At 39.3% G+C, this 14,563-nt stretch overlaps 1 protein-coding gene across 1 annotated transcript in view; it reads left to right on the forward strand.

Annotated features, from left to right (window-relative positions):
- Positions 1-10,751: 10,751 nt before the first annotated feature.
- The window catches only part of LOC139445330 (uncharacterized), a 32,200-nt gene continuing 28,388 nt past the window's right edge, over positions 10,752-14,563 (forward strand). Inside the window, exon 1 of the mRNA XM_071226457.1 lies at positions 10,752-10,855. The gene's annotated coding sequence lies outside the window, so the exon portion shown is untranslated. The remainder of the gene's footprint in view (positions 10,856-14,563) is intronic.

The following is a 14,563-nucleotide window of genomic DNA, read 5'->3' on the forward strand; positions in this document are numbered from 1 at the left end:
TACATGTTGACCATGTTGACCGGGACCGAGTGGCCAATGTTCCCGGGTGGAGACCCGCTCTGTCACTTACACGAGTCCATCATCTTCTGGCTGTCTCCAGGCTGTCTCCCTGACTGACCATGTCATGTCAGTCAGGTTTTGTAGAGAGAGGTATTACATAACGGGTGGCAAGGTCATTGTCCCACGTGTATGTATATACGTAAGATCCGGCGACGTGAGGAGGTGTAAATTGAAATTTATAGATAGCGCTGGAGATTAAGGGTTAGCTGCATGGTTCCCGCATTTTTCTTCGTAAACATTCCCTAATACTTCCCTGAATTTTCCAGATAACTTAAAACTTTTCCAGACTGTATTATACGGCCTCCATTATAAACCGCTTTAGAATACACAACTCCAATGGAAATGTCTTTTTTAGATTTTAGAAAACTAAGAGTTATTTTCTGTTTAAAGAAAACCAAATAATTGTCCTCCCCTTACAACAGCCATCCATCTGACACCATTTAAAGAGTTCAAACATGAAAAACTACAAAATAACTCAAACAATCATTGCTTCATCAAAACAAGTATTACAATCTTTGAAAAGGAACATCAGGACTAGAATCTCCCTCACAACTTTAGTTGCAGAATATACATGAACTAATTAAAGTAAATACCATCACTTCTTTCAGTGCAACATTCATTCACAGTATTACACAAACTAACCATTCAAATATACACCTATACTTTCTAAATTTTTCATGTGCCTACTGATTTTTCTTCAGGCTCTCTTAAATGCGGTTTATTTCCTATTCTCCTTGAAGGTTCTTCTTCAGATTTTGCCTCAGCATCTCTTGCTTTCTTATCAGCAGAACTGATGAGTGTTTGTCCAGGGGCTTCAAGCATCTTTTTTCTGTTCTTTGCCTGTGTTAGCTCTTCAGAAAGTCCATTCCTTTTTCTAGGCTCTGTCTGTGGTTCTTCACCTTGGGTCCTTTCCAAGAGATGCATCTTGGACTTGTTGCTTGAGTGACAACATGATGTCCAAAGTGCAGGTGTGATCTCAAAGTCTGCCAGTTTCTTCCCAGGGGCTGTCATTGAGTCATGGGTTGGTCTTTGTGCTGTAAGACTCTCTTCAGCAAGGTTAGGTGAAATGACATCTTTCTGCAGAGTTCTGTATATTCCTGCTTCCCTTCAATGTATCTTGAAAAGAAAAGATGATGTTGAACCCTCTGAAATTATCTTGATCGAACATCCGTGAGTATTCAACAAAAAGCTTAAACTGCTTGGGTACTTTCCATTAGGTTTTAGAGAGTTTGGTAAGGACCTTCTCAAACATGTTTGTAACACCAGGTTCAGATATCATGTGTCTGGGATCCAGGTTTGTCAGGTTTCAGATCAAACTATATTTCAGTGGGCACTTAACTTGCAGCTTTGTTACAACAGCTTCCAACTTTGTGCGACTTTCATTTCTGAACTATAAGGCAATAATCCTTCTTCTAGTTCAGTGCCTTGGAAACAGCAGCCTTTGCTGCAAATCAACATCAATTTACACGGCACTCCTCTCATTCTCTTTGGCTGTAACATCTACTTGTGTCAGTTGTAAAGGGGTCTCAGATTTAATGCAGGCATGTTTCAGGAAACGTCCCATCAGACTCTTCAGCAAACAGATGAGACCATCTGCAATAAATGTTAATTGAAATTTATAGATAGCGCCTGGAGATTAAGGGTCCTGCCCGGAGGGGCTTATGGTAAGAGGGGATACGCAGAATGTTTGTTGAATATATTAAACAGACAGAGGACATAGAATTTCGGTGCATTTGGAAACATATTGAACCAATTAGGTATTTCAGATAAATGAAATTTTAAATAAAAGTATTGAAATGTTTTGCATTCTTTTAAATAAAAGTATTGAAATGATTTGCACTATAACATGTACTTGTGTTTGAACAGGAGGGTGAAGAATAAGATATATAACACCGCTAGTACCAGGCTGACAACTGCATGGTTCCCGCATTTTTCTTCGTAAACATTCCCTAATACTTCCCTGAATTTTCCAGATAACTTAGAACTTTTCCAGACTGTATTATACGGCCTCCATTATAAACCGTTTTAGAAAACACAACTCCAATGGAAATGTCTTTTTTAGATTTTAGAATCTAAGTGTTATTTTTTGTTTAAAGAAAACCAAATAATTGTCCTCCCCTTACAACAGCCATCCATCTGACACCATTTAAAGAGTTCAAACATGAAAAACTACAAAATAACTCAAACAATCATTGCTTCATCAAAACAAGTATTACAATCTTTGAAAAGGAACATCAGGACTAGAATCTCCCTCACAACTTTAGTTGCAGAATATACATGAACTAATTAAAGTAAATACCATCACTTCTTTCAGTGCAACATTCATACACAGTATTACACAAACTAACCATTCAAATATACACCTATACTTTTAAAAGGTTACCACAGAATTCAGCTGTTCTCCCAGCACACAAAACAAAACATACCAAATTTGTTTAAAGTCAAGTGGTAACTGAATTTTCATGTTTCTACTGATTTTTCTTCAGGCTCTCTTAAATGCGGTTTATTTCCTATTCTCCTTGAAGGTTCTTCTTCAGATTTTGCCTCAGCATCTCTTGCTTTCTTATCAGCAGAACTGATGAGTGTTTGTCCAGGGGCTTCAAGCATCTTTTTTCTGTTCTTTGCCTGTGTTAGCTCTTCAGAAAGTCCTTTCCTTTTTCTAGGCTCTGTCTGTGGTTCTTCACCTTGGGTCCTTTCCAAGAGATGCATCTTGGACTTGTTGCTTGAGTGACAACATGATGTCCAAAGTGCAGGTGTGATCTCAAAGTCTGCCAGTTTCTTCCCTGTTGCTGTCATTGAGTCATGGGCTGGTCTTTGTGCTGTAAGACTCTCTTCAGCAAGGTTAGGTGAAATGACATCTTTCTGCAGAGTTCTGTATATTCCTGCTTCCCTTCAATGTGTCTTGAAAGGAAAAGATGATGTTGAACCCTCTGAAATTATCTTGATCGAACATCCGTGAGTATTCAACAAAAAGCTTAAACTGCTTGGGTACTTTCCATTAGGTTTTAGAGAGTTTGGTAAGGACCTTCTCAAACATGTTTGTAACACCAGGTTCAGATATCATGTGTCTGGGATCCAGGTTTGTCAGGTTTCAGATTAAACTATATTTCAGTGGTCACTTAACTTGTAGCTTTGTTACAACAGCTTCCAACTTTGTGCGACTTTCATTTCTGAACTATAAGGCAATAATCCTTCTTCTAGTTCAGTGCCTTGGAAACAGCAGCTTTTGCTGCAAATCAACATCAATATACACGGCACTCCTCTCATTCTCTTTGGCTGTAACATCTACTTGTGTCAGTTGTAAAGGGGTCTCAGATTCAATGCAGGCATGTTTCAGGAAACGTCCCATCAGACTCTTCAGTAAACAGATGAGACCATCTGCAATATAAGGCAACATAGGTTCATCGGTCTGGCTCCAGCAGTCCTGCTACAGACACAAAGGCTTCTAGTTTAGAAAAAGTAAGATCATCATGAATTGCATGTTTCACAACTACAAAGGAAGCAGATTTTGGAACTTGACTCTTGTGCTTCTTTAGTGTCTCAGTACATACTTAACCATGCTTGGCCGAATAGAAATTGCCCGTTCTGTAACATTTCTATCTTCCACCCATCTGGTCCCACAGAAGAGCATGGGAAATACCAGAGACTAAGTGATGCTTGCATTATCTTCCCTTTTAGCAAGGGATTCTTCAAATAACCAGAACATTCCCTTCAGTGGTGACCCTGTGGCCCATTTCGTCTTCTTAGCTCGTGTCCGAAATGCACCATGAACTGTGTGCAGACTGCACGATCCAACTTCAAGAAGCTCAGACTATTCTATTCCTTGACTATATGCTCATACATCTTTCAGTTTACATTGGGCCCGTCCATGGAAACTTAAGGCATCTTCTTCAGTGAAATGTCATCTGTTCCTTCTTTGAAGTTTTGTACAAATCCTTGGCGTAGTGTGACCGAAGAACTTTGACCATTAATATCTTGAAGTATCAGTGTCAAATTGAAGACTACAAGATCCATTTGCTCTTTTTGTACCTTCTTGTTGAGTGACTCATCAAAACATATGACGTAACAGGGGGCATATTTCACCTCTTCAATGAGTTTTCCTTTGAAATAAGGTGCAATATCAAACAAACGAGATATGATAGTTTGGTTGACCCACGCTGGGCAATGGCACTATCTGGGAACATGACCCTGAATGTTTCACAGATATCACTACTTAAGTTGTATGAAAATTGTGACATAACTGATTTAAAGGCCCAGATAATTACTGCTTTCTGATGTTCTTTTCTCAGAGCATTCTTGCAGGTACTAGTAGTATGGCTACTTGTTGCTTCAGATGCAGATGGTCGGGGAACAGTTATATCTACCAAACTTACAGCATCACTAGGATGGGTATCTGGATGAGTCTGAGGTTCATTCAGTGTAACTGTTGCTGTTACTTCAGGGGGCTTTGCTTCATCGTTCTGTGACATGGTCTCTGACTTGCAGAACTATGTCATTAAACTAGATCCTTCCTTCCGCATATTTGCATTTGTGTCTTTCTTACCCTGGGCTTGACTCCTGATTAAAACCTCTCCCATGTAAGAGAGGGAAAAATACTTCAAACAAACTTTGCAGTTCGCTTTTGAAGGGTCTTCTGGACTGCTTGATTGATTGGTTTGTTGTTTAACGCATTCAGCACTATTCCAGCCATATGACGGCGGTCTGCAAATAATCGAGTCTGGACTAGAAAATCCAGTGATTGATATCATGAGCATCGATCCACGCAATTGGGATCGATGACATGCATCAACCAAGTCAGCGAGCCTGACCACCCGATCCCGTTAGTCGCCTCTTACGACAAGCTTAGCCGCCTTTTACGGCAAGCATGGGTTGCTGAAGACCTATTCTACCCCGGAATCTTCACGGTTCGGGTCTCCGAGAACTTCGGCTAACCACTGTCTGTATCGATCACGTGTCAACCAGTTCTTATTAAACTTAGTAGTCATTATCTTGAGCTAAACCTACAATCAGTAATTACACAGGTTATCAGAGTTCACAAGGGAATAGATAATTATAACCAGAATTGTCACCTTCAGTTAGTTTCTAAGTCTCAACATACGAGTAGGGGTATATCCAACGACTGATACGCTTTTCATTAAGAAAGAGCTTTGTTGAATTCTAATAGCAATATTTTCTTTGTTCTTGAACAGTAGAAAGTTATGAGATTTGACATCCAACATTCAAATGCTAAACTAATACCAAGGCAATGGAATATTTTACTCAAAATAGTTGAAATTCAGAATCTACTTACCTCTGGAGGCAAGGGGCGCTAAACACTATCAGCCACATAAAGACCTTGATGTAGCACACCAAAAAATTCAACTTTTTTAAATTTGCGTGGCTGCTATAAGCATTAAATTATAGGGAGTTCGAGTTTCAAGAGTCAATATAGCCTGATACATCCCTGATTTTGTAGTTTTTAATGAATTCCAATGTTTCCATGACTAAATTTGTTCAACATATTACTTGTCTTACTCATATTATATTAGGGATACTTTATTTTTAAATTTACGAAGTTTCTTTCCCTAATAATATTGTTATTTTGCGGCAACTGTTGTTTTTGTATTTTCAAAATTGACATTTTATGTACTAGGGCCTAAGGCAACAAATTTCCAGGTTTTCTAGTGGCAGTGGGAACCATGATCTACGGAGACCGTACTTACATCTACGTAGACAAGCATACTTACATCTACGTGGACCACCATGCTTACATCAACGTGGATCAAAACACTTACATCTACGTATACCACCTTACTTACATCTACGTAGACCATACTTAATCTACGTAGAACACCATAGTTACATCTACGTGGACCACCATACTTACATCTACATGGACCACCATACTTACATCTACTTAGACAACCATACTTACATCTACGTGGACCACCATACTTACATCTACGTAGACAACCATACTTACATCTACGTAGACCATACTTACATCTACGTGGACCACCATACTTACATCTACTTAGACCACCATACTAACATCTAACTAGACCACCATAATTACATCTACGTAGACCACCATACTTACATCTTCGTAGACCACCATACTTACATCTACGTGGACCACCATACTAACATCTAAGTAGACCACCATACTTACATCTACGTGGACCACCATACTTACATCTACATAGACCATACTTACATCTACGTAGACCACCATACTTACATCTACGTGGACCACCATACTTACATCTACTTAGACAACCATACTTACATCTACGTAGACAACCATACTTACATTTACGTGGACCATCATACTTACATCTACGTAGACCAACATGCTAACATCTAAGTAGACCACCATACTGACATCTACGTAGACCACCATACTAACATCTAAGTAGACCACCATACTTACATCTACGTAGACCACCATACTTACATCTACGTAGATGGTACTTTCATCTACGTATATGGTATAATCGTGAGTATCGTTACTCAGACAGTGATATTGTCCGACAGTAGATGATACTTTCTTCTGCGTAGATTATAATATTATATACGTAGATGAAAGTAGCATCTACGTAGATTTGAGTAGTACATCTACGTAGATAATAAGTTTGTTTCAAGAACGTGGCACTTATACGCTTCCATAGGTTTTAACCAGCAGTCCGTGGGGATTCTTTGATATTATGATCACGTCTTTGGGGTTCGATGCCAGGCAACCAGCCAATACACCGTGTCTGACCACCCGATCAAATTTTGCCGCCTCTTACTACAAGCAATAAAGCCCCATGGAAGTTTTCTAACCCGGGTTCCCGTTAGGTATTCACGGAGTGAATATTGGGAGGAAAATAGATTTTAGATGTTGACATATTAATTTAAATACTGAAATGATGGGATACTGAAGACTACATGTACATACAGGGTACTGATTTTGGATTGTTCCTCTTGTGTGTTAGGGGAAGGTAAATCAGTTTAAAACACCTATATTTCAAATAATCACCAGCATATTTACAGGTACGACATATAGAATACATAATGCCTTTAAGAAAGTGGTCTAATGTAGCAATGTTTTATTTGGGATTACACTTTCTTAGTAAAGTGCAGACCGCCTCCGTGGTCTAGTGGTAGAGCGTCCGCCCGGAGAGCGGGAGGTTCGGGGTTCGATCCCCGGCCGCGTCATATGGTCAAGATGGTACTCGTTGTTACCCTGTCTGGCGCTCGGCATTAAGGGGCTAAAACAAGGACTGGTCGGCTCGGAGTCAGTATACTGTGTCTGAGTGGGGTGTTCATGTTAAACTGCGGCATGGTATCTCAGTGAGCTAGCACTATAAATTGGCCCGGACTAATACAAGCAGCCGCACACACACGTGCATGCACATGGCTATATAAGTGCAATAAGCTTGGACTCAGATCTCATCGTTCTGACATGGAGGTATGACAGGGGTTTTAGAAGAGTTGAGAAGTAACTATGGTATCTCTGAGCTGGCACTATAAATCGGCATCAGTCCGGACTAGTACAAGCAGCCACACAAACACACACACACACACACACACACACACACACACACGTACATGCACGTCGCTATATATAAGTGCAATAATCTTGGACGCGACGTTAAAACCCATTTCACATCACCTAGTAAAGTGCAAATTCTAGTACTTTTGGGGGTTGAATCCCTTGCGGGATTCGAACCCTAACTCGAAGAGGCGCCTTGTCGCCAATGGGATACACAAAGTTCGTGATCGAGACCAACAATTGTCAGACTTCCATTTTGTGGAAGCATTGGTGGCTGAGTGGGTTAGATCGCTGGCCATGTGCGCTAGCGATTAAGTGCCTCACTCGGAGAGTGCGGGTTCGAATCCCGGATTGAATTCAACCCAAAAAAGTTCTAGAAAGTGTAATCCCATTTATAACACATGTTATATAGATTACCAGTTCCAAAGGGCAAATATATATTTTTTTTCTCGAAAATATCTTTTAAACTATCGAAAGCTGAACGCTTGTTGAAATATTCATGTTCACATTTTCTCCAGCTGTGTGTGAACCTTCGGCCAGATAACAGCTGCTATGTACGTTACATCCTGTACAGGTCGATAGATAGGACAGGCCCGGTGTCATCGATTGTCTGTATGTTCATCCTGTATCAGTGGCTGCCCTATGGATAAATGTATACATGTCTTTCTCCGCCATTGACGTCGCGCGATGTATAGATGCCCTTGCTGATTGTTTGTTTGTTTATTTATTGTTTAACGCCTCACTCAGCAATATTCCACCGTGTATCCCGAAGTCGTTGAACATTGCTCATAATAACAGTCACCGGTTTGTGTGGTCCAGATTAGATTATTTACAGATCGATGGAATATTGGTGGGTGCGGTGGTAAACAACTAACAAAGAAACTGATTGCAAATCAAATAATATCCACTTACACAATATATGTATATAAAATGTTCACACACACACACACACACACACACACACACACACACACACACACACATATTACACAGAGATTATAAGGCTTTTGGACGTGTCGAGAGCAGTTTTATTGAACGTCCCCAATACATCTACACTCAAATCGTTCCTCGTCATATAGAAGCACTTGAGTACCAATATGGGTTTAGCAGGCCGATGCGGGATTTAAGCCGGCCAATATGGCTTTCCTGGGCCAATATACGGCTGATTCCATTCCAAGTTTTGAAAGAGCGAATTTATGGATGTCCCATAACATGTTGACATCCAAAAATTCTCTTTCCATTCAAGTTTTGAGTCATAACTTGTAGTTATTCTTTCAGATATTGAAAGATTCATGTCTTTTGGCTGTTAATTCTGACTACAATGCTATGGCTTCAGCGGATCCGAAACAGTCTTACATGACACGTCGGAAACATGGCGTCCAGCTTTGAGTGTGAGTGAGTTGGGTTTTAACGCTGCTTTTAACATTAATTCAGTTATATCGCAGCGTGTCAGCTTAATGTGGGAGGACAGCTCGAAGTGAAGCAGGTCTCAGACGTTTACCAATTCGGTGAAACCCACGAATACGAGTATGGTGCTGACAAACCTAGAACATAATCGGGGCGAACCGGAATTCGAACCCACAATCATAGGTTTCTGGCGTGCCCAAGGGACGCAACTGCACAGCGACACTGGGCCATCCGTGCACCCCTCCAGCCTGGAAGAGTATGACTGATCATGACTGCATTTTATGGAGAGAGTGGGAGTCGATGATGACGATGATGATGATGAGGATGATGATGATGATGTGAGAGTGGGCACGGGTATTTTCTTCAAATAAAAATAGCCTGTTCCCGAAAAAGCTAGAAAAAATAATTTGTCCACAGGTCTTACTTCCAGGCAGAAAATCGTTCACTGGACAAGCTGGGTGTTCTGAAAAATAATGTGTTTATGAGGAAACAATTGTATGTATTTGAGCGCCAACTGAAAGCGTATTTTATAGTCTCATACATAAGTCCCAGGCTCCACTAGAATAGCAATTAAATAGTCGGTCCCTTGGGGGTAACATTATTGCACAGCTATTCTGAACGTTGGCTAGGTGCGTTCGTAGGTTGGACCAGAAAATGGTCAGCGAATGTTTGACGTGAATACGCTTGCGTGTGAGAGTGAGTGAGTGGGTGGGTGAAATCTTGTAATATTCCATCAATATGGAGGCGGGGATTCGGGCAGCACATATAGGTGTTACGAGCGAACCACTAAGCTCTCCCTGCACCGTGTCTAGTGAGTGAGTATGGTTTTACGCCGCTTTTAGCAATATTCCAGCAATATCACGGCGGGGGACACCACAAATGGGCTTCACACAATGTACCCATGTCGGGAATCGAACCCGGGTCTTCGGCGTGGCGAGCGAACGCTTTAACCGCAAGGCTACGTACCCGACCGCCCTGCACCATGTCTAAAGTCCATATTGTCTTTTTTCCCCGCGCTTAGCAACCACGTATGTTCTCAGTGGTCGACCCCCCTGGCCTGTGCCTCCCCGTGGTGAAACTAGACATATTACGTCTACCAACCCGGTAGCAAGACAAATCGGCACGAATGACCTAGTTTAGTCACGGCAACAGTTTATAGTTTGTGATCAAATACAGACAATGAAATCGAAATTATTTCTAAAATATGAAAAGAAAAAACTCATTTTAATTTAGACAAATAAAATAATTTATGGTAATTATGAATAATGTCGTTATTTGCTCTCAGAGATTATGTGTCTCCATAATCAATATTAAAACTATTTGTCGCTTTGTAAACTATTCTGAGAATAATAATTTGACAACAGACTTTTGAATATGGATGTATCATTTAAGAATGCGTTTACCATAATGTCAAATAGATAGGATTGATTGACCTTTTACCTCTTATTCGTAAGATGTAGGCTAATGGCGAGTTGTCTCTAGGGTAAACATAAAAAATTTGTACATCAACACGCAAACTTGTAATATATACATCCACGTGGTGAATTGTAAATAAGTAAACAAAAAGATACGCCCAGAAGACGATTAAAAAGTGCGTAAATGATGAGATATCTGTACTTATATCGTTGTTCAGGTTTCACTCTATTAATACCCAGGCACCATGAACTTTACGCTTCCGATATGTTATCTCGAAAGTTTGCGGGGCCAAGTCATAATGGATGTGACGTAGGATTCAAGGGAGACCACTCTCTTACCACGCCAACTTCCTGGTTTGGCTAACATCTAAGACTGATCAATGTTATGACATTTGCGTCTGTTTTCTACTGGCAGCGGGGCCATTGGCATGACGTGATTGATATATGAAACCAGCTTGTAAGTACACGTGAACCGTTTTGTTTGAACACTGTGCCTGATGATGTGAGAATCTTTCGTATCGCTATTCATTTCGTGCCGCCCCAAAACATGCCACACAACTTCTCTACTCTCAAGTCAATTGCAACATTAAAAGTTCCTAAATTTCTTTACGAAATATGACAGCCGTCTGATAATAGCAGAAAAAATGATTTTGATAATGATGCTATGTCACCTGGAAATTATTGAATTGATACTGTAATAGGCGCCCTCTAAAGCCTGTAAAAGGCGCCCAGTGACAGTAAAACTATCAAAATAGTTGACAAAAGGTCTGATGTTTTACTGCGGTGCTTTACGTTGTGTTCTCTTGTCCATGTGCAGTATTCTTATGTCTTTATGTTCTAGGAGGCTCCTAGCTGGGTGACCAATTCTAATTATAGATAAAACACAAAGAGTAAAGTTTGATTTAAAGTTTATTTAAAAAACAACAACAAAACAACAGGAGCAAAATCCTTCTCCACTGAACTATAATAACAAGTAATTTTCCATCTTCCCTACGTACGTAACCCAATTCAACCTTATTTCTTAAACTTGTTCTTATTTACCACCCTGCTATCTTAACTCCCGAAAGTAAAACGTCTCCAAAACAAACCTAGTCAATCGCTACTCTATTTTTCCCCAAAATATACCTCCTAATCTAACATCCCAATAAAAGCCCTATAATAAATTATAAATGGTCCTGATTCAGGGCGCGGGAGCCGACTATATCTTACCATATACTGGTGAGCGACGACTGACATTTCCCTACCCAGGGTAGGCTTATAAAGCCAACACGCGGACCATGTGACCAGGAAAACGGACACAACCAATGATCATGCTCCCTACATCCCGGCTCTCCCAATCATGGCTTCCGCCTAGCCGAGCATTCAAGAAGCGTGGCATCATCACATCTTCCCAGCCGCTATACCCACGTGGGCATAAGTTTCTACAACAAGGGCTACAAAGATAGGTACTACGTCAGCCGTTCAACTCCCCCTTAAAGGGGCACTGATCTAAAGCAATTCCCCGGGACTGGTTGTTGCCTTTGTTATTGTTTTTTCCCACTGAGTACCCGGATGATATAGCAGAAGTCTAGACTAGTTCGCGACCTGTGCTGCGCAATTCGTAAGCGCATTTACCACTTTTATTCATAGTATAAGGGCGTATGGTCACATCTATCAACAAGATGAAATACAGTTTTGGAAATAATAAGGAAATGTAGGTATCTTTGTGGGTAGCATCGGTAATGATGACGAAGTTTTGATATGTCACTTGCTTGGTAATTGTGCGATTTTTGTTTACACTATATTGACTTGCAACACAAAGTAAATATTTCACCAGAGCATTGATTATTTTAACGTGTTTATATTTTTGCAGTCAAATGTGCAAAATTTTCACTTAGGAAATTTATGAAACTTCTTAATATTCAGTTCTTTTACAAATTGACTGAAAATGTGTCTATCAGTATTATTATGATAACAAATTCCAATCATTTTTATGTTTAATATCATCACCAAGACTGAAAAGGTTAGGATGAAAAGTTCATTTCTATATTATTTGGCTTCTAATCCTAAATAATAATCTATTGTGATATTTTTAAGCCCTTTGGATCGTCTTAATCATTTTTAGTCAATCTGTTAACGAAATGTACAGATTTTTCAGTCAAAATGATTGAAATATTGAGACATTTTATTAACTGCCTGAGAGAATCACATTTTACAAATTGACTGTAATACATACACGCTTGCAAAGGAAAAGAATTTCCCAACCAAGACGTAGATGAACAAGAATGAATCTGTTCAATGCTACAGCAAATGATAGGAAAACAAAATGCAAATATCATAATTACAACCAACCAAATATATATGTATACTTTTAGGCAGCTTCCTTGTTTGAGAAATGTATCCGTGAATATCCACATAAAGGAACAATATCCCACACGTCTGCAGCTGTACAAATAAACTTATTCGATGTCGCGTGTCTCTGTAACAATCAAATATTTTAAAATATATATATCGTTTCGGGATATTATAACCCGTGTTCGTTTCTCAACCGATCACTTAGATTGTTTCAGGTGTTTCACACAGGTGTCAAGTCTCAAAGGTCGGCTGAAAAAGGCCACCAGACAACTATTTTCATAATGTCCACGGTTCTGTAGCAGGTGTATATATTTGTATTTTAGTCTTTTTGTAAATAAATCTATTTCAAGTTTTGTTTCTGTTGAACTTTATTCAACAGAGGTGTGTGTTTGTTTTTATCCCATCATTCTAAGTCCAGGCCTCAGTGATCAATCACAACCCAAGCTCAACTACATTCTTTGTCCAGCCCTCTGCTGATCAATCACACCCCAAGCGATCCTGTGATTGGCCACATTCAAACTTTACCTTCTTGCTCTGACTAACTCCATATTGCCACTTCACTATGCACTGCACTGGGAGTATTCATAGATCACCACAAAAGGTTAGTTTATAATTTATCTTTATTTCTAAATAGGATTAAATAGTAATCAAAGATTATGCATTATAAATAAGCATCTAAGAAGTAATTATATTTACATTGAATCACATAATTCCATTAATGTAGATATAACTTGGCATGTATACAAGATAATATTAAAATACACTAAAGCTTAGGTTTAAAGTTCAGCCTCTAAACCACATTCATTCAAAACATCAACATTAATAGAAATATGTGATTCAATGTAAATATAATTACTTCTTAGATGCTTATTTATAATGCATAATCTTTGATTACTATTTAATCCTATTTAGAAATAAAGATAAATTATAAACTAACCTTTTGTGGTGATCTATGAATACTCCCAGTGCAGTGCACAGTGAAGTGGCAATATGGAGTTAGTCAGAGAAAGAAGGTAAAGTTTGAATGTGGCCAATCACAGGATCGCTTGGGGTGTGATTGATCAGCAGAGGGCTGGACAAAGAATGTAGTTGAGCTTGGGTTGTGATTGATCACTGAGGCCTGGACTTAGAATGATGGGATAAAAACAAACACACACCTCTGTTGAATAAAGTTCAACAGAAACAAAACTTGAAATAGATTTATTTACAAAAAGACTAAAATACAAATATATACACCTGCTACAGTTCCTAAAAAATCCATTGAGTTAGATAACAATGAGCCATCAATCAACGTGTTATCAGTTAACCCTTTGAACAAAGTATGCTATTTTTACATCGCCACTGTAAGCCATGATATGAGTGTATTCCCTTTATTTTAGTAAACCTGCACATGTAAACACTCACTTTTGACATATCCACTGTGCAAGATAACAGTGATTAATCAATCAACGATTTTCTGTTAATCCTTTGATGACAGGGAAAGATCTGTCGATTTACAAAAAAATTAAATCAACTGATCATTCACCTCTTGCTGGGCTGCCACGTGCATATTACATAACACACATTTCACCTCACTTCAAACATGGATTTAGATTGAATAATTACCCCAGACACAATAAATGCCAAATTGGAACCTTTGTCAGGTAATCTGATTGGTGCTACCACTAATTATACCTGTAATAAATTCATTAACTGAGCATCAAGTGAATGACGACAAATACACAAGTGTAGGGTTTTCCAGAAGACGTGGAAGTCAACAAGGGAGTAGTAATCGTATTATCGACGCAATCCGAAATCCGAAAATGCTTTCACTGCATGGATACATTTTGTA

The sequence above is a fragment of the Haliotis cracherodii genome, unplaced genomic scaffold (genome assembly GCF_022045235.1).
Source record: "Haliotis cracherodii isolate W230 unplaced genomic scaffold, xgHalCrac1.p SCAF_6, whole genome shotgun sequence".
Classification (NCBI taxonomy): Eukaryota; Metazoa; Mollusca; class Gastropoda; order Lepetellida; family Haliotidae; genus Haliotis; species Haliotis cracherodii.